A 25,683-nucleotide genomic window follows, 5' to 3' on the forward strand; every position below is an offset into this window, starting at 1 on the left:
AGCCCTCAGTGAAATCAAAGATGCATCCAGGCTCTTCTGGCAATCTCCACAAGACCAAGTGGAGCATCCTCTAACCAAGGGCTATTTCCACACCTGGATCAAGTGATGGACATGGATACCTGCCCAAACTGCTGCACGGAAAAATCACACGGCCCTTGGGCAGCCCACAGCCCGTTGGGGCTAGCAAGCACCCCAATGTACCCTGTATCCAATGTATCCTGTGTACAGGATGCTGCGCATCTTCTGAGCTGGCAGATGAAGAGTGGTCCCACAGTTGTAATGCACTGAGATCCATGACCCCAACAGCTTGGCAGTGATCAGAGGTGAATCTCAACTTTACTGAACACAGTCCAGCAAATCCATTTGCTCCTGTGCTAATGCTGATGTTTTTCTCACTCTCCACTTTTACAAGAACTTTCTAACACAGATAGCCTCTGTGCTGTGTATACAGAAGACTTCAGTGTTGACCTTTAAAGCTAATGGCTCTGTCTATATTTCAGACGTTTACACTTGTACACTTAAATCCAGTGCTTTGGGTTGATAAGTACTGTGAACAGAATTGCCAGCTCTTCTGGCAGGCTATCCAAAGCCCCGGAGCTGTAAGTATGCAGCTCACTGAGTGGGTTGTGCTCTGGAGCACAGTGCCAAAGGAGCTGGACCATCCTGCTCTGGGCGCTGGGTTGCTTCTTGCAAGACGCTGCCGCTAGCAGCACATTGCTTGCAGGTATGGAGAGGCACAAGGATCAGAGAATCTGACCTGGACCTGTGCTCACAGCCAGTTTCATATCCTTCCTTCTAACAGCTAGGCAAAACGCTGAAGTAAACAGGGTCAGGTGCCCAAATGATGCTGTCAAGAATAAATCTCACATATTATGTTTTTGTGCCCCAGCTGAGTCTGGAAGCACACTGTGATCACTGTCTGAGACAAGGAACCAGTGCTCTAGGGAACTTTTAGTCTAGAAAGAACACGCAGGAGAAAAATAACATTAAATGACTGTCCCATCCACAGGCAACTTGGCTTCTGAGTATGTTCCTCAGCACCAAGTTTCTTTGAGGAGTTACGTCATCTGTTAACGTGTCTTGCAGAACAACACCACCTCTTATCATTAAATTTCTTTATACTTAAATAATTTTACTAGTAATGCACATGAGTGATAATACCACATGCTAGACCACCATGACATTTAGAAGTAGGTACTAAATAAGCTGTTGGCTAATAGGAACTTACAAGATAAGAAAACAATGCTCTGCATGAGAAAATTCATTTCTAAATTCTGAAACCACAAAAGCAGTATTTTAACAGATTTACTATGAATTTTTGTTGAACCTGGCTCCAACTGGAAGAATTTGTATTTAATGAACCTGAGTTAGACACAGGCAGAAAGCACTGAGAACTTGCATAAGAAGAATCAGAAGCCTAGTCAATACCTAGTCAAAGCAAAGACAAGGCAGCATTCTCTCTCAGCCCCGACCAGAACAGCTAGGACCCCCAAAGCCATTTTCAAATACTTTAATGGGGATTTTTATTACTTTTGGACAGTGCAACCTTCAACTGCCCCTAGGCACTTGCCCATTTTCTGCATCTTAGGAGTGCACCCAGTGACACCAGTCATGGTCAACCCTGCACAAACACATTAGTGAGAGTAAGGCAGGTCCTACACTGAACCAGCGTAGCTCAGCCTTGGCAAACACACACTCATCTTCAGCTGTGCAGCTCCTCATCAAACCCCGGCAGAAAGAGAATAGCTGGAGCTATTGTCCCTGGAGCTATTAGTGCGAGTGAAAGCCAGATCTGACACTGATAGTGCAACTTTTCAGGCAGCAGACAAGCAAATATTCCTCTTGCTTAATTGTATTTGTTGAGTGACACATAAAGGCCCCATGCGGTTTAAAATTTGACGTATCATTTTATTTATCATTGCCACTCTATATCTTTACAAATGGATGACACACAATCCATTATCATTTTGGAAGCATTATTATCAGTGCAAACATGCCCCGAACCTTGGACTTCTTTTTTTTTTTTCCTTTTTTTTTTAATTTTGCTATTTTTTACATTCCTCTTGCATTCAGATTGCAAAATTCCCTATCTCGCCAATGAGATCTCCTCCTCCTCACCAACCCAAAATAAATTAGAGAACAAGCTGCTATCTCTAAAAGCTTTATAAATAAAACATATGGCACAGACACACACAAAGGCTACAATTTTAGAGTACTTCTGCATTCTGGATAGATTTAGAGATGTCATTGCAAAGGCACAGACGCTGCCAGTCACAGGAGCTTAACAAGTGCTGTGCAGTTTGACATCCCWTCCAAACGTGGCCTTTTGTGGCCGTGGAGACTTCCTAGGGCAGCAAGTCATATACCAGTTGCTTCTACCAAAGCAAGAAAGTTTTGGTAACCRCACCAATAGTTTTATCACATGATGAAACTAAAATTATTCTTTCTTGGTTCAGCAAAAAACAATTATGACAGTTTGAAAAAAAATGCTAAAAGTTTTCTGGAGGTGGCTGAATTGCATCAGTCAGAGTAGCTGGGGGAAACATTTGTTTTCTTCTTTACTTTAAAGAGGAAATGCCGCGATTGAGAGACGGGACATAGCTTGATGCAAGCAAAGTGTCGACTTTATTGTTGTTACACACACGTTTTATATAAATCAGAAGGTAGTGAGGAAATATTTCTCCTTTAAAAAAAAAAAACATTTTTTTCCTTCTCTTTCCCAATAGAAAGAGGTTAAATATGAGGAGGAAAAATAAGAGAAAAGAAAGGAGGTCCAGAACCAAGGGAGCTTGATTTTCTAAAAAGCTTGTGTTGATTTTTGACTGAATTATGATAAAGCTGCCATCTAGCCCTTGTCTTGGAGGTAGCCGGAGGGGCTGCTGTGACCAAGGAGCAGGCTCCAGCAATTTCCATGGTGTTGAACATAACACATACGTYGACTGAAAGCTTTGCATGGCTTCAAGCCCTCTTTATGCTCACAGGGACTGAAAAGGAAGAAAAGAAGGGGGAGAATCTCTCTATTTGACTGTGACTTAACCAGGTAACGTGGCCAAATGAAGCGAAGCAAACATAGGGAGTCTGCCTCTGCCCATCTAGCGTGGCATTTGGCCCCCAGATGAGACCACGGGTGCTCCCAGAGCAGCAAGGGCTCGGAAGAAGCTTGAAAAGTGCCGTCCTAGCCTGAGTGGCCGCAGGCTGCTGCTTTATCCTGTGAAATATGATGCACACCAACCTTGCAATATCCTTGCCTGGAGCTATGGATTTCACCATGCACACGGGAGCCTGGTTTCTGGAGCACACTAAGCTCCTGGCCTCAGCAAAGTCCCACAGACAGACAGCAAACAGATCCTATTAGATGTGTTAACTTCCACTGAATTTCCCCTGTTCTTGGAACAGGAGAAAGAGCAAAGGACACTGAAGTGACCTTTTACATACAGCGTTTGGTATTTCTGCACCATTGCCCCAGACTTGTTTTGTTCAGCTTCTTTCCAAATATAGCAGAACCAGTGTCTCTTCATAGAAAAACCCTCCTCTGGTGTCTCTCGTGTGACTTTTACCTCTTCTCACTTCTGCTGTGCTTTGCGGGTCTGGATTCACCCGTCTGACTCTCGGTACCCACCTGCTGTACCAACATCAAGAGCCTCAATTCCCCTGGCTCCTTTCCTAGGCAGACAGGTCCAACAGGCTCCTGCTGGTGGGTCGAGCAAGGGGTAAATCCCCCTCTCTGCCCAGCCAGGACAAGTGCAAAGAGGTTGGAGCACACAGATAGCTTTAAATATAGCGCTCGTCTTGTCACTGCAAGGTAGTTTAAGGAGCTGTCTCTTACCACCTCTCCTAAGCCACTTCTTACTAGCTATTAGTTATTCCTTCCCAGGAGAGTCCTGCAGGGACAAAGCTGTGGCTCTGCCTTGTGCCAAACAAGCAAGACTGTCAGGCACATGTCCAAGACGAGCAGTAAGTGAAGTGACAACAGGCAAGGAACAACAAGGAAAATCAAGCTGCCTTTTTAAATATGATTCCAATGATTCAAGAGAGTCATTTTAGTAAATTCACTGATTAAAAAGTTAGCTGCTCTGAGCACGGTGCAGTGGGTAAGAGCTACAAATCCTCCATTTCCACTTGAARAACATTACTCAAAAGAAGAGAGAATTGAGCTTTCTATCTTCATTAGCAAAAAGGCCTTGCAAGAAACTGCAAATGCCAAACATACCCCCTCTCCATCATTCTCTGCTCTTTTCATACACCAGCCCAGCTCCCTAATCTGTTACAGCTGCCAGTCCTTTAGTTGTGAGAAATATTTTTAATAAGCATTGCTGAATGTTACAGAAACATTGGAAAGCAACTGGAGACCAATTAGGCAGCCTTATCCTGAAGCAGCAACATGTTGCTGCTTCACAGGGAACACAGGACAGGCAAGTGATAACCAGCCACGGGATTATCACTGCAATGCACCAACTTTCATTAAAATTGATCTACTCTACTCAAAATAAATCCTGAAGCACAACTAGTGCTTCATCTTATTTACAGTCAGAACTTGAGCATCAGCTGGTGGTGACAAGACGATCACTTGAAGATAATAGAAGAATATGGCACTAATTATATAAACTCCTAGGCACAGATATCAATGGGGTCAAAATCCTCACATCTCCAGAGTTCAGGAGTATATGAAGGGTTTTTTGGCTGGTGTCCTGCTCTCCCTTTAGGAGGAAATCAGAGAAAGCAACTGATGCAGCACCCTACCATCTTCCCTGAAGAACTGTGCCCAGGTTGGTCCTCCTGGTCCCCTGACCATGGTTTGCTGGAGGATGCAGTGGCTGCTCTGCAGCAGCCTCTGTTCTGTGATTTCAGAAATCATCTCTGGATATCTCTCTCATCTTCTATATAATATAATAATATATAATCTCATATATAATTCAGTTCATTAAAAGACATAGCAGAGGGAGGCAGAAATTGCCATGAGACAGTTTTGACAAATCTYCAAGGAATTCTCAAAGTAGGCTCTGAAGCAGAACATGCAGTGCATGGTGATGCCAACAAGTGCAACAGTTCCTTCCCTTAACCCTGGAATGCCTTGGATTTAGTGAGCATCCATCCCAAGAATCCTATGCATTATTTCTAGACGTCCTCTAAGCTAAATTAAGTCCATCAAAAGCTGAAGTTTGGGCATCCCTCAATATTTTGTGTCTTTGCTGACACTGAGGATGCTGYTTTGACAGTGTATGTGACCATGATTATATCCTTTACCTAGACCTTCTCTATCCTTTACCTAAACCTGCTCATTGACATTATCTTGGCCTTCCTGATCTTCACTCTACCAGAGATACCCTAATAAAGGGTTAACAGCAGAGAGGAAACAATGTCCCAATAAGACAAGACAACGCTCTACATCTGAACTGCTTCCAACCATGGTGGAAATCCAGGAGAGGGTCTCAGGACTTTACTTGCCAACACATTTTCCTGTTCCAAAGAGAAGTAGTTTTCTTTCATGCGGCCTACAGACATACTCAATCAGAGAAAGACTGGCAGCTTGCTCTTTCTATCCCACCCATCTGGTATCACAGACGGTCCCTCAACAGCCATGTCCCAGAAGTGAACAGAGCATAAAGGTCCTCCACGTGGTCACCCCTGCACCCCTGGGGAACCCTGCCCTCTATGCCTTTACAAAGCACACTAGTGGGATGATGGTTTATAACATTCCTGTGTGTTTGATTCCTTCCTTCCATCTTAGAATGTTTTTCTGTTCTAAATGTTACTGCTACCCAAGTCATCATGATACCACTGGAAGAAAACTGCTAGGGGAAGCAACATTTTCACCATCACTCAGTGACTGCTGGCTTTGGTACCACCACCTTGACCCTCTTCCACTTTTGCGGAACACCTTACCACGGCAGCTCTCCATCTGGCATCTCTCTGATGGATCCTTTTTATCCCCAGCACATTCAGTCAAATACATAAATGATTCGACCTTCCTTTTTTGAGCTCTTCTTTGCCTGCTATTTCTCTCACACTGCCTCTTAGGCATGGACGCAATTCCCAGGAACGCTTTTAGGGAGCCTACGTTGTCCTTTCCTTGAAACCTTTGCATGCCAGAGGGCCTAGGTGGGAACTGTGGTCAATTAAATAGTGTCAGTCTTTCCTTGTTCCCTTCATTGGCTACACTGACCTGTGAAATGACTGACCTGTCATTTCTCATCTTAAGCTTAGGCAATAGGGCTATGATCCAGTCACCAAGGCCTAGCAAACCATCTCCAAGCCTGGGGCAGTCTGTGTGCACACTTGCCCACATGCTGTGGGCACAGAAATGGGAGGTAGATAGACTGCAAGTGTCCCTCTAAACTAAGTTAAATTAGTCCACATTTACCATGGTTAAAACCATATATATGGAGAGGTACCAGTGGATGATTGGCAATTTACTTCCTACTAATAAGTTGCTGAGGAGTCTGACCCCTTGACCATGGCCCAGAAGAGGTCACAAACTCTCGTTCTTCCATATTTCAGTAAGAAATGGGACCCAGTTCCCTTCAGGCAATCAAAATTAAATGGTGCTCTCGGGAGAGGCAAATTTCCCCTGACAAAACATTTGTGTTCCTCCTATATTACTTTCTTATCCATGAATAAATGCAGCAGGCTTATCTTTGATGCTCTGTGTTTACTTTAATAACTAGCATGAAGCCTGTATTTATTACCCAAATCCTGTTTTTAAATCTCACTCCTAGATAAAGCAGTAATGACGTGACTGCTCTGCTCTGATAACCCTGCAGCTCTTTTCTTTCTTTCATGAGGAGAAAAACTCAGCTTCACTCTCCACAGTGGACCCACTGCCGTTCTGCTCTCTAATGTTATTGTAAGAATCATTTGTGGTTGTCCCAAGTTTCCATTCTTCCTGGGAAATCAACACAGAGATTGCAGCAACTCTCCAGGACAGATGCACGTAGATGTAAGGTTTACATTTATTCAAAATAACGTCAGGGAGCTCTCTGAAAATGAAGGGGAGGTGGTGTGAGGCAAATGTATTCAAGTAGATTCATCCCTTTCTCTGCCCCCAAGAGGCAAAACAACAACTAGACTCCCACCTTCAGAGAGATGCTCACAGGTAACAGAAARCTGCTTCACAACAGGTATTTACATGGAGGATCTCATTAAGATTTCAAATTCAGATTTATGTATACTCTAAAAGTCTTAAGTAGAATAAAGACTCTGGTAATCTCACAACAATATAAGCTTGAGACTTCCCTTTGCTGTGAAAACTTACCTGCCTTGGGGAACAAGGATGTTCTCAGTGATTTGTGTCTGTGTGCCTCCACGCTCTAGAAGATGAGCGGTATTGTCTACAAACAGAAGAGACATTTTGCTTGAGGAAAGACACAGGGATGAAAGATGTTGAGGAGGGAAAAGAAAGCTTAGAAGATGTAAAAAGARAGAGAAACTCCAAAGTTTTCAACAGAGCCTCAACAGGCTTTTAAAGCAGCTGAAATTGTCCTTTCCTGGCTCTAATAACATGAGAGAAGAAATTACAGCTCCCAGCTGTGCACCAGATTACTTAGTCCACTTCCTCTGCTAGCAGAGTGGTCTGAAAGGTCAAAATATGCTTTGGACAGCAGCAACCTGGCTGTGTCCGAGCGGGGGCCTTGGCAGGCTCCGGCAGTGATGTGCACCCAAGGCTTCAACCGACCAGCTGGTCCCAGGCTTTGCATTTGGCCACATTTATCCGCCTAGAGCCCCAAACTGCTCCGGCGGAAGGGCTGGCAGGGTGGAAACAATCAGCAGAGCAGGATCAGTTGCCCCTTACAGCAGCACAGCTGGTGCCTTATCCTCCTCTGTAGATAGCTGCTCCCTCCAACACACCAGCGTGACAGCTCATGTAATCAGTCCCCTAAGCTAGTTTAGTCAAGCGATCTGGATTGCCTTTAAAAAAAAAAGCTAAATTCTTCCTTTTTGCTTTTCCTCTCCTTAACTCAGTTGATTTTGACTTCACACAAAGGTGCTAGGTGATGATACTTGCAATTAGATGGGCAGGTCTGGGGGAGCAGAAACTTCTGGGGGGAGATCAAGGACACAAAAGAAACCTGATACCATCTGGAGGTTGATGGGTCCCTGCCAGAGCCAAGCTCTGGGCCACACAGCTCTCAGGGCAACACTCCAAAACACTTGTGTTGGATGTTCTTAATTAAACACAGTTTGTTGCAGCTTTGCTTGGCTTAAGCTAAAACAGATTTTAGGCCAGACTGGATTAAAGAAGTGGTATCGCACCGTGCAAAGGCCGAGTCACCCATGCACTGCAACACCAAAGAAACCTTCTCACAAAATCTTTTTCYCCATCAGTGGCCAAGAATATTTAATGCAAAACAACAGGATTCTGAGAACAATAGTGTGGGTGTTTTCCAACCAAATACTTGGGTGCTTCTAGAAGCCCAGTGTGATGCCAATTGTGTTAATTGGGCAGCATGACCTAGAGACTGCAAGGAGATGCCATTGCCTACTGTGGGCTGCAGGGCAGCAGACTGACTTTCTGAAATTCAAGAGGTAGGTGTTTTTTTCCATAAGATAAGAGAGACTATCAACTTAAGAGCATGCTCAGGTGTTTCAGCCTAGGCTCTCCTATATTAAGAAAATCAAGTAACTTTTGCGTAGGTGGTTCTGACAGAAGCTGGCACATGGTGAACTTTGCAGATAAAGACAGCATTTAGTTGAATAAATGATAAACACATGTTTTTAAGAAGTCTTAAGGCCTGCAAATTGCAAACTTTACCAAAAGTAGGCCACATTCACTATGGACAGAAACTTGCTGTCTGCATTGCCATATTGTTTTGTGCCACGAGCAAAATAAACACTTCTTCACCAAAGAAACCAAAAACCCGATGGAGGACATGTTCTGGATGTCCTTGCAGAGGTTTGGGTTTATGCACTAGTAGAGTCACTACAGTTCACAAGAAAYGAACTGAACTATTTGAAAAAGATCCAAAGCTTTGATCTCTTGATTAATTTTGCCCAGATCAAACTTGCTGTTCACACTCCATCAGCAAAGCAATATCTGCAGCAAATCCATGGACACCAGGGAGGCATCCAGCTTCTGTTCCTGTTCTTCTGCAGGAGAACTACTGACTGCCCGCAGTGGAGAGTTCCCACAGAAGCAGGAATGCCTCACATCTAATGTTTATTACTCTCTAGATTTCAGCTGAGAACTAGTTCTTGTTTGGGATGATCTAGGAAAAACACATGAAGGATAAAACTGCTGCAGAATTTAAGTAGTGCCATTCAGTTTCTAAGGAACATAATCACCTTCATCCCTATTGAATCCAGACTGACTTTTTCATAAAGCACATAAAGCCTGGAGTTCATTTATTCAGTTAATATCCTCTTACCTRAGAGCCCACTGCAGAATATTGCAGAGTCATTTGCAAAGGGCATCCCTTTATAAAACATACTTTCACACCCATGTGACATTCCCCAGGACGTTACACAAAAAGACATGGGGACAATTTATAGGTCTAATCCTACCAGATGACTCACCGCTGTGTTGTTGTAAGCAAAATTCAATTAGGAGAGCTTGCAGGACCAGCCTCTGGGCTTGTTAATATCCAGCACAAAACAGCTAAGGTTTTGCTGCCTATTGACTGAGCAATCAAAGGACAATTGCTRCATGCAGCCGGAGTGACAGATGAAGAGCTTTACAGTTCAGGAATGGAGGAGGCTGAAAAATAAAGGAACAAGCTGAAAGGCCTTCATCAACCCAACAGATTACAAGGCTCCGAGCATGCCAAGAAAACTKCACTATTACACTTACAGGAAATCTTTCACACATGACCATACATGACATTCTGCTTGCCTGCTGCTAATAACAAACAGCTTAACCGTCAATTTTTGCAGCCCTCACAGYTGTAGACTCTGCATGACAAGCAAGATTTATCTCTTATGACTATGGCTAAGTGAAGAACTCTTAATATAAGCTGCCTACACCGAAATGTCTCRCTGAGGCCTCACATACATCACTAAAAACCCTCATTATCTTATGCATATTGTTGGTGCTCTGCTCCAGGAAGCACCAGCCCTTCTCCCCAAAGTATGTCCTTCACTCTACAAGTGAGAGGTCTCCTATTCTGAGGCTCTAGGAGAGGCAGGTTTATAAGAGGTGGGGAATGGCTTCTGAAGGTGGGTCCCAGTCTGCAACGTGAGCTTAGACTACATCTGCTYGACTGAAGCTGGAAGAAACATTTCCCTCCAAGTAATCAGGACATGCCATCACCCCTAATAGTTTACTGTCACCTAAATCCCAGGAGAATCTGGGGATGGACCTAAGCCATGGAGGGACACTTGGGTGAGGGAAATAGCAGAAGCAGGGCAAAACTTTTTCCCTTTTTCCTCCAAGCTCCAACACTCATTCAGTTCCCCAGCTAGAAGCAATATTAAGAGCCCTGGCACAAACATAGCATTGGCCAGGCCTGTCCAGCCAGGYCAGGCTATTTTATTATATCCAGCCTCTTTGTACCCTCATCTTCCTGGCTATTGCAGAGAGGCTTTTATCAAAGCCATTAGGATCTGACACAGCTCAAACACTACATGTGGAAGTTTGAAGTAAAAGTTGGTGCCACAGTGATGGGAAATTTCAAAAATAAAATGAAGGAAACAGCCCCCAAAAGATTTGTGACTATAATGAGGGAACTAGTGGGACACGGGCAGAGTTGMTGAAAAGCTCACATCCATAGATAACAGGCAAAGAGCTGAAGCACTGTGGCTAGAACCTTACTGGAGCCTTTTCTAGGCCCAGGTTTTGCTGCTTCCAAACCCTTGGGTCCTCTGAGTGCAGAAGCCAGGAAATTACATTTTATACCACCATAAAAATTTGCCTCGTGTCAGGAGCACTTGGGGCACCGAGGCTGATGTATGGCTGATGTACTCCAAGAGCCAGCAGCACTGAATGGCAGCAGTGATCTCCAGGAGCAAGGCCGGGGTCCAGGCCCAGCAGCTGACRTGGAGACAGTTAATGTGAGTTTCAAGGGCAGCCACTTGGGAATCCCGCATTTTGGTCAACAGATGGAAAGTTTCATAGGCACTTGCAAAAGACAGAAGCAGAGAAAGAGAAAAAATCACCTCAAAAAGGCACTAGCCAAGCATTGCAAGCAGTTCTTTATACCTGCACTTTGGACTTGTGCTGCACTGCAACTTACCTCAGAATCAGAGGACTTGAACATCTATGAAGACTTGCAGCTTTCAAACAGTTAAGCAAGTGTCACTGTCACTGGATTCCTCCCTACAAGGAGGAATTAAGGCAAGGTTTCCAGTCACATTGCGGCTGGACAAGTAACATGGTCCAGAAGTCCCAATCTCTTATCCTCACTAGGCTCCTAATGTATCAAGCAAAGCAAATTAAACATTTGCTGTTYACAATTATTTACAAATAATAAAGTTATAGATAAAGTTATTTACTCATTAAACTTGTCTGTGAACAATTTCAAGCATTTCTCTCTGCATTTTTTTTTCTCTGAAGTGATRAACAGGTAACATTGCTTCTGTTTCATTTTGCTCTTTTCCTTCTTACAAACACATAGATCAGATTTTTTTCAGCTGCATTCCCGGTTGAAACTGTAAGTAGATTCAACAACAAAAATCATTMTATCATGCTATATGTTATATCAGATCTACAGAGATGATCAGATTATAACACCTTCCTCTGAAAGCCTCCATATTCTTAGAGCTTTATTTTTTTTTTCAGAGTGAGGGTGGTTGAAGATATGAGTTTATAAATGTAAAGTATCTTTTGCTCTTTCCCTAAAAAAAAAAAAAAAAAAGAAAAAAGAAAAAAGAATACAGTCAGCAAACACAAAGTATTTCTATACTGGTTGATATCTAGTAAAACAATCTGCAAAAAGTCCTTGACCTCAGTTGAACAACCTCTGAAACGATGCATGACCCTAAGTTTTACCAATTGAACAGTGGCACAGCCAAGATTGAGCCCACCAGGAAAAGGAAAAAAAAAAAAGAAATGAAAAAAAAGGGCCATTACTAGCAACTRACAACAGAAATGGACTTGAACGCAGAGGCAAGCTTTCCTTTATTGATCATCTTATCTGGAATTCAGCACCTCAGAGGGGAACAGAGAAACCAGAGATCATGCACTGGCTGTACAGTTCTCCTGCTATTGCCAGAYAGTGTTCCTTACAAAAAAGCCCATTTACTGTTTTTAATTTGGTGTCCAGCTCCACGGATTTCTTTAGAAGGCTTCGTATGAATGATTAGCTGGAAAATATACAATGGAATTTAAAACATTACTGTTTCAGTTATTGAAATAACCTGTGTTTGTTAGAATTTTATTCTTTTACACACCCTCATTAAGAGGACCTAAATGTCAAGCAAAAAGTATTTTCATGTATATGTTCATTTCGCCATCCAAATTTATTCACGAAGCAAAGGTCAGAAATTTGCTGAATTACAAGTGCAATTGTTTAGGGCAACTTAGTGAAAGCTGCACTCAATTTGTTCAGCACAGCACCCTAGAAGTTCCTGCAGAAAAATGTTGTGCCAGACGTATTAGCTCCAAATTGCATTATAAATTCATTTATAATTAAAACTGCCATTTCTATGCCTGCTGCCAGACCCCACATTCTGCTGAACAGGCGCACTGCTCCAGTCCTTACTGTTTCTGTGGTATTTTTAATTTTCATAATGATAAATTCTCTCAACATCCCTGGGCAATGCACGTGGCTCAGGAAACTGAGGCAGGAGCTGTGCAACATTTACAGACCCYAAGTCATCAAGGTGAGACGGGATCTGCCACCTCTTCATGCTGGAACTTCCAGGATGTCCTGGAGCTACCACCTTCTCCATCCTCCACATCCTGCCTCATCCCYAAGGCTCCATCTGAATATACCGGCCTCTAACACAAGCATGAAGTTTCTCCRGAGCTGGACTCACATCCCATCTCATCCATCAATGCCAAAGCAGAGCCTAGAGGTTTGGTCCCTCCACTAATACCTGTAAAAAACAAAGACTAAGATGCCGCCAAGGATGATCTGTTACTTGCCCCATTAAACATCTGTGGTTTTATGTTTGTTTGTTTTGGNTTTTTTTTTTTTTTTTTTTTTTTTTTTTGCAGCTGTCCCACCGCAGGCTCTTCCAGCTCAAGGCAAGGAGAGATGCATTATAAATTGCATTACAAATTGCATTACAAATTCACAGCCTGGCCTCCATTTTTCCATGTTACTAGGAACGAGCCCACGGAGAGCCACCTTTTTTGTTAAAAAAAAAAAAAAAGAAAAAGAAAAAAAAAGAAATAAAGAAAGAGAGAGAAAGGGAAGAAAAGGAGGGGAAGAGGAGGAGAGGGATGGAGCATCTGCTGAGGGAGGAAAGCAGAAAAGTTTAGCTTTTGCTAGCAACTGCTCTGTCACCATGAGGATTCCTTTGGTGCCTGGCTCGACTCTGTTACTCAGGTATTCATCAGCACGGAGATGAATCTCTTCAAGCACAGCCCTGGGTGTCCTCAGGGCCAGCGGTTCCTCCTCTGACTCGTCACCCATGCCAAGGCCCATTTGCCCGAGCCGACATCTGCTCACCTCCTGTGCAGGGTCAGTGCCACGTGCCCCATAGGACAGCGTTGGTCCTGTCACCRCGGTGTCACGGCAGCCCCTAGTCACGGATCCTGCTGGGCCACAACACAGGAATCGATTTTCCCTGCAGGCTTTCAGTTCAAAGCAAGGGTATGCCATCCTTGGTGAAAAGGGCAATAGAAGTGGAACTTAATTACCTGGTATTATTGTACAGTTATTCTGAGAGGCTGCAAGAGGCAATTGGCACCGTTCTGATGGAATATTCCACGGAGCAAGCAGTGATTTCAGGCAGCCTTAGAGAAGACAGGCAGCTATCTAGATCTGTTGAAAGGTAAGCGTGACATGCAAAGTGCTGTTTGCTCCTTACATAAGGTGTAACTATGTATTTTCAGGCTATATAGCTTGTATTTTTAGATGAGAATAAAGCAAAGCAAGGAAAAAAAATAAAGTCAAGCTGTAAATAAATTGGATACAATTCGAAAGGGCAATGGAAAAATACAGGATGAGGAGAGGATAAGTAGCAAGTCAATAGAAAGGGATCAAGGCACTWCCATGAATCACAAGTCAGCAGTGCCACAGAAATGCTGTGCACATTGCACACAATGCCAAATGAGAAAATATCACATTATGGGTAAATATCTAGGAATGCATAGGTAAGAAGTACCAAGGAATCTCCAGTTCTTCTTGGCTTCCCCAGTAAGAAAAATAAGCATAACTCTGGGCATTGTATTCCCCTTAAAGGGCAGCCACACAGCAGAAACTCCTAACTGTCCATTCTGAGAACAGAAGAGTAAAAAAAAATCTAGATCAGTAGAGTTAGGTAGTTAGATCAAACACGAAGAGTTTTTGTTTGTTTGTTTTTAACAGTGAGAATAGAGAAGATTTGGGTAGATTTCCTGGTTAAGATTTTGAGGGTSTTAGTAAAGGAGGGTGTGTCGGGTACAGTGCGCCCTTGTCTTGGATGCACCACCTGGATGTCGGGTTTCTCTGGCTGTATCACAGGTGCTGAACGGAGTCCAAGCCTGGAGCAGTCAGACAAGAGGCCCTAGAGGTTTCCTTGTGGAGAATGGTGACCAAAAAAGTGCCTGCAGAGACCACCCTCTCCGTTAGGACACCAAAGACYGAGCAGCTCCCATCTACACTGCGTTCTCCAAAATAAAGAACTGAAAGGGCTGCTCCTTCGGCCCATCAGCAGAACCCAGGCAGCAGAGCCACTGGCCAGTTCCTCAGTAACAGCAGGGACCACAGAAATCTGACCTTGTTTGCTGGGAAGAAAATAAACAAACTGCAAAGGAGTGTGACCATGGAGAAGACAACAGCACCGGAGGACAAGTTGGTGTATGCAGGGTTATGGCAGCACATGATGCTGTGAGATACCAACAGTTCTGGTGGGAAGCCCCAGCTAGATGAGCTGTGCTTGGTCCACAAACCCTTTTAYCTGTTGCTGGATACAACCAGAACTCACAAAACAGTCATATTATTGAAATGCCAACTGTGCGCCTAGGACAAAAATGCCTAAACTTGGAAAATTTGTAATTTATAATTGCATTTGTGACTTGCTTGCCTATACCACCAAATTTMTTTTCTGCTGAGAGGAGCTGCACCATAGCAGAAAACACACTCTTGTGGTTTGCCAAGACAGAGGTAAACAAAAAGTCACTTTAACACTGGTAGTATTACAACCAGACATCACTAAAGTAAATGAAACAGATAAAATATCTCAAAAGAGACCCAGAACCAGAAAGCATATTAGTTTCTTTAACTCTCTACTTTATTGTAACAGTAGATTATGCTCGGACTTCAACTCAAAATTATGGTTAGCACAGAGAAAATGTACTTTCCTGGTTTATTTCTTTACTATCAGTCATTCAGTGTCCCCTTGCTGGCAATAAAAAGTGGTTTCATGCTTAACCTCTTTCCTTGATGAGCCTAGCTCCAAAAAGAAACAAGGGGCACAGTGGGTGGCGGTGGCTGAGGACACCCAGGCAGGTGGGAAACAGTGGCAGCTCCTCTGGCTGCGCGGGGCTCGGAGGCAGCGGGGAAAGGCCCTCGTCCACTCATCACTTTTTAATTAGGAAATGACGTGCAGTTTGCAAGCCTTAGTGCAACAAGAACTTTGCACAGTCGGGACTGACATTTCGTAACTGCGTTAGGTAACTTTTGCTTTCCCCTACCATGAAGTCTTTCAGGTAGTCCAGAGAAAGAGCAAAAGTCTGTCTGAGTTTTAATCCAAGCTACTAGAGTCATTTAGGAATTCTTTTCATTCTTTTCTTTTTTTAATGAGAATATCATTTTTTCTCTGCAGCCAGCAGTGACAACATCTGAATTCCAGCATATTTAATCAAAATCTGAGGGTTTTTTTTTAAAGAAAAAAGAGTTTGCACAGGCTGGAAGAGGGGAGGGGACCCTGTGCCCCCAGCCCAGGTGTGTGGCAGTGGCTGGGAAGGAGACACCCAACAGGGTCCTGCATCCTCCCCTCAACCATGGGCATGAGAGGCCGCAGGCCATAGACACAACAGACACACAAGGTCCTATGCGGAGTGACAAGGAGGAGGTGATGCTGCTGATGGGTCACAGGAGYGACAGAGCTCCAGAGGAATCGTGAGCAGGATCTCGCCCCCAACACATCAGGTTTGGTAGGTCTGAAGAAGAGGAAGCTTTACTCAGAGGAGGTTAACAGGGTGCTGCTGCTGTGGCACAACACAAGCACGGCGTTTGCACAGCAAACATACAGGTAGGTATGAACCACAACCAGCTCTGCCAAACGGAGAGGCACCAGCCTCCAAAGATGTGGCAAGACTTGGAAATTAGGTCACCAACCACCACAGGAGGTCAGGGCAGCTTGGAAGCCAACTCTCCAGCTGCCCCACCAGGTGCCCACAGGAGCAYGAGACTCTCAGGGCCGCGAGGCCTGCTCTGAGGCAGCCTACATGTGCAAGAGGAAGGCCATGCAATGATAACTGGCTGTTTGCTCAGATGTAGCTGCTGRCTACATCTGATGCAACTCCTGCCTCAGATCCTGTTCTCAGATGTAACTACGGCCTGCCACTCCATATAAAGCTGTTGCGACAAGACAGGTCACTTGAGAGCGTATGTCCTCACGCATGCTTATGTACTAAGCATAATGCAGGCCCTCCAGAAGAAACACCTCTGTTCAGTGTGCACACCAAACACGCAAGTGCTCTAAGGGAGACGGTGGGAAAGAAGAACACAAGCTGGACATTCCAGGTGCAAAATGAGCTAGCAAAATCAGCATGGTCTCCAAAACAAGACCACTGAGGGATTAATATCATCACGCCTTGGGGGAAAAATACCGTAGAGAAGAGGCTAGTATGCATCAGAGGCATGAGTCAAAGCACAGCTTTAGAAAGATGGTGGAGAGCCATCCTCATCAGCTGAAAAGCAAGGAGATACTGCTAGGAAAGGGATATCACAAGAGCAATGCTAGCTGCACCACACCATTACATACAAGAACTTGCATGTCAGAACTGTGCCAGCCTGGAGGGTCCGTACAGCTCAGGCTGTGCCCAGAATCATCAGGTGATTTTTTATTTTTATATATATTCCCATAAATAGTTATTTATATAGCTAAATATTTTTTTCTTGCTCAAAGATCTGAGCGCTCAGGTTTTAAATAATTACTATTACACTTTAAAAATCAGAAGTTTTTTTCTATCTGTATATCTCCAAAATTGTCAAAATATTAAGGTTTCCTCACCTTTAGATTTGACCTTATCTAGATAAAATGACTTGAATAATCTAAATTAAATGAGCCCTTCAATGCAATTAAAAATTCCTGCCTGTGGACTGCAAGCATTGCAATTTTCTTAAATGAGGATGCACTATTAAATCATGAACCTGCTACTCCCAAGTTTAGATTCAGAATCCAAGCCTGTGTAATTTAAATCTTAGCTGTCCTTAAACTGAATAAAACATGACTTGGCTTTGCTTACATTCTGCAAAGTTCACTCGCTGTAGCTCTCCACACGCAAGTCTCTAAGGCAAACTCAGGAAAACGTAGAGAAAGATTGTGGGACACTCATCTTCTGACTTGCCTTTCACCTATTTTAATTAATTCCACTGTTAATTTCATTATTAAATCAACTCCAAATCAATTTGGTATTTTAGTAGTTGTTCAGTTTTGTTGGGTTTTATCAATTATTCCAATTAAGTTCAGTTGCTTCTGCTCATTCCAGTGCTGCAACAGAATATATGAAGTCCTGTAATTAATTCAGCTTTTGTTTTCTCTCCCACTGYGTTATCAAATGGGCTTCTCTGAGGGGTCGATGTGCAACTAAAAGAGCTCTCATTCACTGGGCACAGTCATCTAATATTTAACCATAAAAGCACTTGCATAAACTATAAAAATGAATCAATTCCTCACTCGCCACTGCATGAAAACCAAACCATACTGGGTCTGCTCTATTAAAAAACAAAGCAAAGAGACAAGACACTTTCAAAATTGAAAGAGTGATAGATTTGCACAAAAAAAGATGGTTGCTTTGGACTGAATTTGGCCAGAAGGTTGGGATGAGCCCCATTCCTTGCTTGCCCGAGTCATCAAATATACACCGTAAATACCTGGAATATTGCAGCCTTTCCCAGACAGCAGGAAAAAGAGCCCCTGAAGCAGGAGTTAGGTGTTTTTCTGGGAACGAGTCCATCCCAGTGGCTGGACATCAAAGCTGGGCTGCCTTTAAGGAACATGGCAATTCCARCAGCCCCTGCTACCTTCCTTCTTCCCCTCCTCCTCCTCTTYCCCCATTCAGGTTCCCTAACAGCCTCTGACTCAGTTACAGCCCCAGTGGCAATCAAGCAACTTAAAAAAAAACACTGAAAAAAAKAGATGTTTTGGTCAAATTGCTGACCAGCAGTGCAGTGAGCTAGAGATGCCCCTTTGGACTCTCTACCCCTGTCTAGCACTTGGTTATTTACCCTCCAAGGAATGAGCTGGACAGGCAGAATCAGAAATCCCTGGAACAGAATCACCCACAAGGCAGGACTGGGGAGCAGGCAGGGGACACCCCACTTGGGGCTGTCACCACTGGGCACCAACTGCTCGCTCCTGTTGCAACCAGGCAGGTAGGATGGGCAGATAAACTGGGGATTTAGGCAGAGCTAAAACAGGTCTGTTGAGTAGCTATGCTCTGGATATAATAAGTCTCTCCAGGAGCAAAAAGGGAGCCCTTAGCATCCCTGTGGATCCCACCGGCTCCAGGAGCTTTGCACCACCTCTGTGCAAGCACAAAGCCAGCAGGCAGTGTGGGTAGTGATGCACTGGAGCCTGAGGATTGATCCTGGGTTTTAGTGGCCTCTTATCACGCATCTAGGAAGGATTTCCTACAAAGTGTCAGGTTCAGTTGTCAAGATTTTGCCAAAAACTTGGGCTGATGCCTTATGGCCTGGAAGCCTTTGGGTGCTTTGTAACGGACAGCTATATCAGGTGCTGGGGAATAATCTCTGACCTCTTTGCCAACTGCAAGCAGAGCTTTTCCAAGGGCAGGTTTAGCAATAGGACCTGTGAAATGCACAGGCTGAGCTCTCCAGAAAGATTTTTCCCCCGTTACAGCACGCTCTGGGATAGCCGAGCAGCTTTAAGAGCAGCAAAGCCAGCGTGCTATAGCAGATGCTCCATCCTTCAGGGAAACACTGATTTTGTAAGACAGCAGAAAAGTTGTACTTTTATTATTTGCTCCAAGCAAAGTCTGCATCAGCATTTTATTTCTTCAAGAATCTAATAATGYACTTATGAAAAAATTAATCCTGTCAGTCTGGGGAAAAAAAAATGCAAAAAAAACAGCCTGATAAGTTTGCTGCATCTTTCACTTTGGCTGCTCAATACTGCCAGCAAATTTCCGCTCCCTCCCACGTGAGGCTGCTCACAGCAACATTTGCCAAATATCCCAGACGCTACCTGCCACATGCAATAGCAGATGCTGTCTCCCAGGCGCAGCTATGCACTGTGTTGCTCACTACCAAACAGTCCCTGGGTGWCTTGGGACTAATCCCAAGGGAGAGCAGAAAGAGAGCCCCAAGGGCTGGGAGAAGGTGCATCTTTGAGTAGAAGATGCAACCAGAGCAGCAGGTTTTGTCCTTGTCACTGGTCCTTCAATGGAAGCAAAAATGCCAAATGTTGGAGTTTCTTCCCTCCAAGACCTGTCAAACACATTAGCAACCAAGCAGGGAAGGGAATTCTCTGTCTGAGGACTTGCCAYTGAAATGAGTGAAGAATCAGAAAAAAGCACCAAAACCAGAGAATCTCAGGCAATGCTACTTTGCTGCTGCAAGAGGGCACAGGAAAAGCCATTTCGGTCAGCAACAGGCTACCTCCAGACTGAGCAGAACCTTCATATAGACAGTGAGCAGTGATTCAGAGCTGCATAATGAATGGTTACATATCTTAGTAAATATGTAAATTAACATGTAAATAAGTCATTTATATCTATATATAATGCCTACTACTCACGGGTTTTTATTAATTTTACTACAGCTTTTCAAGTCCGTGCATATAAACAACATTTGTTAATCTTTCATGCAGATTAAGCATGACCTAAATTTCACGGTAGTGCATACATTTTGGAAAGTCTTTGTCCCAGGTCTCTGTGCTTACCCTTAGCAGGGGCAGGGCTGCAACACAGGTCRGGCTCAGGACTGATTGTATCGCCCATGAAGAGCTTCAACACCCTTTTATCTCCCCCCTTTTCAGCCACTTCGAAGATATAGGCATCAGACAGAAAAATCAACCTGAACATGCAGCTTACACTCCCTATTTCAACTGTCTTGATTCCATGTCAAGCAAACCATCAGGGCAAGACAGGGGAGAAAGCACAAGGGAGGGATGGGTGAAAATGGGTCATGCAAAGAAGGAATAAAAGAAATCAAAGGAAAAAGCTGTATTGATGAGATCAGGGACAAAAGAGGCAAGCTTGAGAGATGGGTATTYGTGAGCTTGGCAGGTGAAGTGATACAAGGTGCCAGATAGGACTGATTGCAATGGACATGATGATGTGCTAGTTCCCAGCAAAACAGCTGTCACACAAATGCCTTTTATTTACATCTCTATTTACCTTTTCCAAAGCAAGGCTTTGGCACCTCCCAGCCCAGGACAGCAGCGCACAGGCCTGCGGAGGGCAGYGCTGACAGATGGGCGCTGCTGGATTTAGCTGCTCCGCTTCACTCCGCGGCAGCCGGACGCTGCTCGGGTCGGCACATTAGTGTAAGCCGCCCTCCGCGGGCTCCCTGCAATCAYGTAGCCCCCAGGGATTAAGCAGCAAACCAAGTGTCTGTTGAGCAAAGGCTGCTTTTTGGCCAGCAGGGAGACACGAGAGGGCAGGGCAAAGTGATGGGTGACAGGCTGGACCTCACACAGGCAGCTGCAGGTCAGGCTCCTTCTCCGGAGTTCTTCCAAACCCTCTTGGACTCATCCCTGTGCCACGTGCTCAAGGTGACCCTGTGTATGCAGGAGGGTTGGACTAAATGACCTCTAGAGGTCCCTTCCAACCTTAAGGATTCTGTGATTCTATGAAAGCATCAAGGATCCCACAGCAGCCTTGAAATCTGGAAATCGTTTGCCCAGATGTAAGTGACAAAAAAGGAGCTGGTCACCAAGGTCACAGTGACATCCACAGAGAGAAAGCCACCTTTAGGTAAGCACTATTCCTCTGTAAAATGGTGCTTCACTTTAGCCAGATGAATTGGCCCTTCTTCTCCTGTTAATGCTGGATTGGAACCTAGGGCTACTAGGCTAGGTATAATTTCTCCACCATAAGCACGTAAGCTTGGGCAAGACTAATCCAAGGAGAACTTGCACATGGCACTTGTTTGTCCCACTGCCACATGCCTGTTCCATGCCTATTGCTCTCCAAGACAGAGGAATATCACTTTGGCAAACTGCTATATAAAAATAGGCATCTTTTGTGATGTGCCATTCAAAGACTAAGGCCAGTGTCTTTATGCAATAGTTAATAACCGTTTGGGGAGCTTATTCAATAAATGTCATAGACCTGTCTTTATCAGCATCAACACCACGGAAATAGGTTCACCCCAGCCCAGTACTGCTTGATGGAAAGTACTCTCCCTGCAAACACTTCAGGAAGTTTCTTGCAGAGTAAAGACTCATTTCCAAGTTCCCCCAGAAGTCCACTTTTGCGAAAAGCTCTAGAAACTATCAGGCTTTTTTTCCTCTTTTATTTTTCTTCTTTTTTCCTCTTTTAATTCAAATAAGAATAGTCCCCTCTTTCAGTCACTCAAAGCAGTGTGCTGCCACATTAACGTAAGAAAAAAACTCTGAGGCCTTGGCCACCCTGCAGACACAGCTAATGCAAACAGGCTGAACCACCTTGCTTTGGTGCCAACCTGCTGCTTCCATGCCCAAAGTCCTGTTCCAAGGTATGGACACCGTAGCAAAGCTAAAATTAATTAGCAGCCTTTTGCTCTGTAGAGGGACCCACTGCCATATAGTGCAAGGCAAGGCTAATAGCATCCCTGGAACACATTGGTCTGGATAACACAAATGACACAAGGGTGATTCAGTTTATAATTTAACTTCCTCTTTTAAATATCAAGTTTCCCCACATGACACTGTGGGGAAGTTCCTCTTCTGACTCATCATTTTACCATAACTAGGCAAAAATGAAACCTTCTTTGATGCTTAAGGCATAAATAATTAAGGAAACTTGTTTTAAAAGCTAGTGAAACACCAAAATAAACAAAAGCTACGTGAAGAGAGAGAGWGTACTATGTTCTGCTTGGGGACAGTGGATTTTATTACCATGCACAGTTCTTAGTGATTTAACATTCATYCATCAGATGCAAGACACAGAGTACCTATCCATCCATACCTGCTTCCAACAAGATTTTCCTATGTGGCTGAATGGATTTTTACTAGCAAAGTGTGACAGTAATGATCTGGAGAGTGTGAACTTCTAAAAGACCAGTAGTTCAGAAAGTCTTGCTGGCTTCACATATAGACTTAAATTTTCTTTCAAGTTAGTACCATCTTCAAATATGGCTTTATGGGAACAGATCTCAGGAGCAAAGATGCTMATAGGATCCATCAGTCAGTGCTAAGGTTGCAAAACATCCCACAAAGTGCCATCAGTCACTTGGCTTGAAGTTTTTGCCCCTAGAGAAAAAAAAARAAGAGTATACCAAGCTGCTTTTCAGCCCAAACTTTGCCCATTCTCCGTGAAGGCTGGGCCCTAGTCCTGAAGTCCCATGAAGGAAAGCAAGATCTGCCTCTCTTTAGCACAGACCGCTTGGAAAGCCTGTGAATATAGTTCCCAAATAACACACAAGGGTGAGAAATCCTCTCAGGCTCCCTTTGGTGGACTCTTTTCAAGGTGAAGCACAGGASACAGTAGCCTTGCCAGTGTAACTGCAAAGCCCATTTTCCCCATCGTTTTTAGTTCTACTTAAGCACCTGGTTTACAGGAGGCACAGAAGACCCAGTCTGCAAAGGTGCTGGGACTGAATTCAAGGGGAACACAATTGCACAAACGCAGGGCTCTTCTGGGGAAGAAAAAAAGTGTAATAATCACATCACATGCAGCAAAACCAAAGACTTACCAGCACAAGATCTATTTTTAGCTACTGTGTCATAAACCCCACCACTGCCCAGCAGACTTCCCCACAAGTATTTAGCGCGAGTCTTACAGCCCTTTGCTCTGTCAACAGCCCCGGCGTGTCCCTGGGGCGGCCATGGGTTCAGCACCCACAGGGAGCTGCCYGGCCCTCTTGTTTTTGGCCGTTTCCATGGCAGGTTTATTTGGGCTCTCCCAGCCTGTGCGTGTAGGACTGGCTGACACAAGATAAGCCTTTTATTTGCTTTGCCATATGGCAAGCGGGGGATGGTGGAACCTAAATAAAATGGCTCCAGGTGGCCCAGGTGCCAAACTGCMACGTGTCACAGTGGTCACAGGCAGGTGGCCCACACGGCTCCAAGCCACCTCGGGTGACCACCATCACCAAGGTGTTTTCCATGCGAGTGTGGCGGARCTGGCAGTGCCACACAAGGCCCCTCACACGTGGGGCCACAGTAGTGGCCACCATGGGCCTGCTTCTGATGCCAGCGGTGTTCACAGAGACACATCTGAGGCGGCTCTGCGGCCCAGACACAGCAGAGGAGAGCGGGACGCAGTGTGCAGCGCTGAGCAGCACAGCATCATCCTCAGCTTCATCCTCCCCTCTAGCGGCCATTTCTCCAGTATTGCTCGGTGCTTGTGTTTTTATGAATCCAGGCTAAACCTCAATGCTGTCCCGTTAAGCACTTCTGTGAACCCCTCTGGAGTTGCCCAGAAGACAGCAGCTCTGTCCAGAGCTCTGTCTGTCATTCTAAAYGAGCTGCTAGCTCAAAAATAGATGGTTTTCTAAGCAAGTCAGCTACACGTTTAAGGCAAAGCCATTTAAAACAAGTACTGCTTCCCATCTGGGTTAAATATCACCTCCTGCTCATTTAACATTGAGTGGGGATGTGCAGGTATGCCTASATGCAGCTAACTCACCATTAAACACTCACATTTCCCTATATCCACTGTGTGATTATTACACCCAATGCAAATTATTCTTGAACTGACCATACTTTGATGAAAGAATGAGCTCTGAATAGAGAAATTAGAAGTGCCTCTGTCTTTCTTTTCATGACGTACTCCCATCCACTCCAGGACTATTAACAGTTAAATATATCTTTCATCCTAGATTTTATTATTCCACTAGCAGTTGGAGTGACATAACTCCAATTCTCAAGATAGAGCCCTATATTAACAGCAAATATGTGGCTCTCCTTCCTGAGGGAGTTTGTGGCTGCACCCCAAGGAGCCCATCTTGACCTGAGCCATACAGCACGTTTGCTCCGGTCCCAAACACACAGAAAAGAAGCACAGCACAGAAAGGGCATCCAGGCCAATAAGTATAGAGAAGGCCAGTAATGGACATTTGTTATAACTCATATCCACTAGAAACCCATTGCAGCCCTCAGCTGTCCCGTTGTAACACCTGGTGTGGTAAAGTTAAGGACATAGGRTGTACTCATTGGTAGTCACGTATCTGTGAGGTTGCAAGGGAAATATTCACACTACAGAATAGGCAGCTGCAGGTGGCCCAGAGGAGAAGGTCTGCTTCCAAACCTTGCGCAAAGCAGAAGACCTTGCACACCTCTCCAGCCCTACATTCAGCACCACTGTATTCATCACTGCTGAGCTCACCTGGGAAGGAAAGCCTCAGCCTCTCAGGCTTTATCTCAGTGCCACAGTTGCTCAACATTTCTCCTTAAACAGCTCATGCTTGGCATGCAGCATCTCAGTGACAGGAACATGATGCCCTGGTGCACGTCTGTCAGGTCCAGCCCAGTGGCACAGCTAACTCCCGCTGCTCACTCGCGCTAACGCACAACAGATCCAAGGCTGTGCCATTCTTGTCATGTAAACTGCTGGAATTGCTATTGCTTCCCTAAAAAAAGAAAARCAAAAACACACTTTGGTGTCAGTAAAATTTAGTGTTTGACCTCTGGCTAATACATGTGATGTGAAACTCATATCACATATATATATCTGGTATAATTCATGCCCCAACTAATTTTGAAGATTAACTCCAGAAAAAAGTGGTCTAATTCACAAAAATAATGTTAGAGCAGGCAGAGAAAGCATACAGAGGTGAGAACTGAAAGGAAGAGGGCCYGCAGGAAACTAAAGGAAGGCAATTTTCCAGCAAAGGTTTGGGGGATCTCAGGCCACACGAAGACAAGGCTGGATGCAGAGATCTGTAGAGTCCCTCCACTACTAGGGGCACAATCCCGACGGGCCAAGAGGTTGCCTTTTCAAACAAGCCCCCATGTWCCAGCATCAACACAACCACAGGGACCAGATCTCTGAAAGCCCATCCCTAAATGCCTCTCTTCAGCCTGAAGCAGTTTATCACCACAAAAAACTTTCCCCAAGCTGCACAAAACTCACTCCCCCCACAGAGCCTGAACAGCTATATTTGAGTTTATATGCATATGTAAATATTCTTCAATCTGTTTTTCATRTGTTATTTGAGGATGTAAGTGCTGCTTTTGCATATCTGCACAACAATATTTAACATTTTTATTTGAAACATTACTTTAGCTTTAATTAATTTAAATGCAATCCAGACATTCTGTTTTGTA

General features: G+C 44.4%; 1 long non-coding RNA gene across 1 annotated transcript; it reads right to left on the reverse strand.

The window, feature by feature from the left end:
- Window positions 1-6,950: 6,950 nt before the first annotated feature.
- Window positions 6,951-7,670, reverse strand: LOC112945438. Its single transcript, XR_003249010.1, has 3 exons — window positions 7,606-7,670; window positions 7,253-7,328; window positions 6,951-6,977 (listed from the first exon to the last, which is right to left on the reverse strand). It is a non-coding gene; the product is annotated as an uncharacterized LOC112945438 (long non-coding RNA).
- Between the last annotated feature and the right edge of the window lie 18,013 nt (window positions 7,671-25,683).

Source organism: Nothoprocta perdicaria, unplaced genomic scaffold (genome assembly GCF_003342845.1).
Source record: "Nothoprocta perdicaria isolate Ctin4 unplaced genomic scaffold, notPer1 scaffold_19, whole genome shotgun sequence".
NCBI classification, from domain to species: Eukaryota; Metazoa; Chordata; class Aves; order Tinamiformes; family Tinamidae; genus Nothoprocta; species Nothoprocta perdicaria.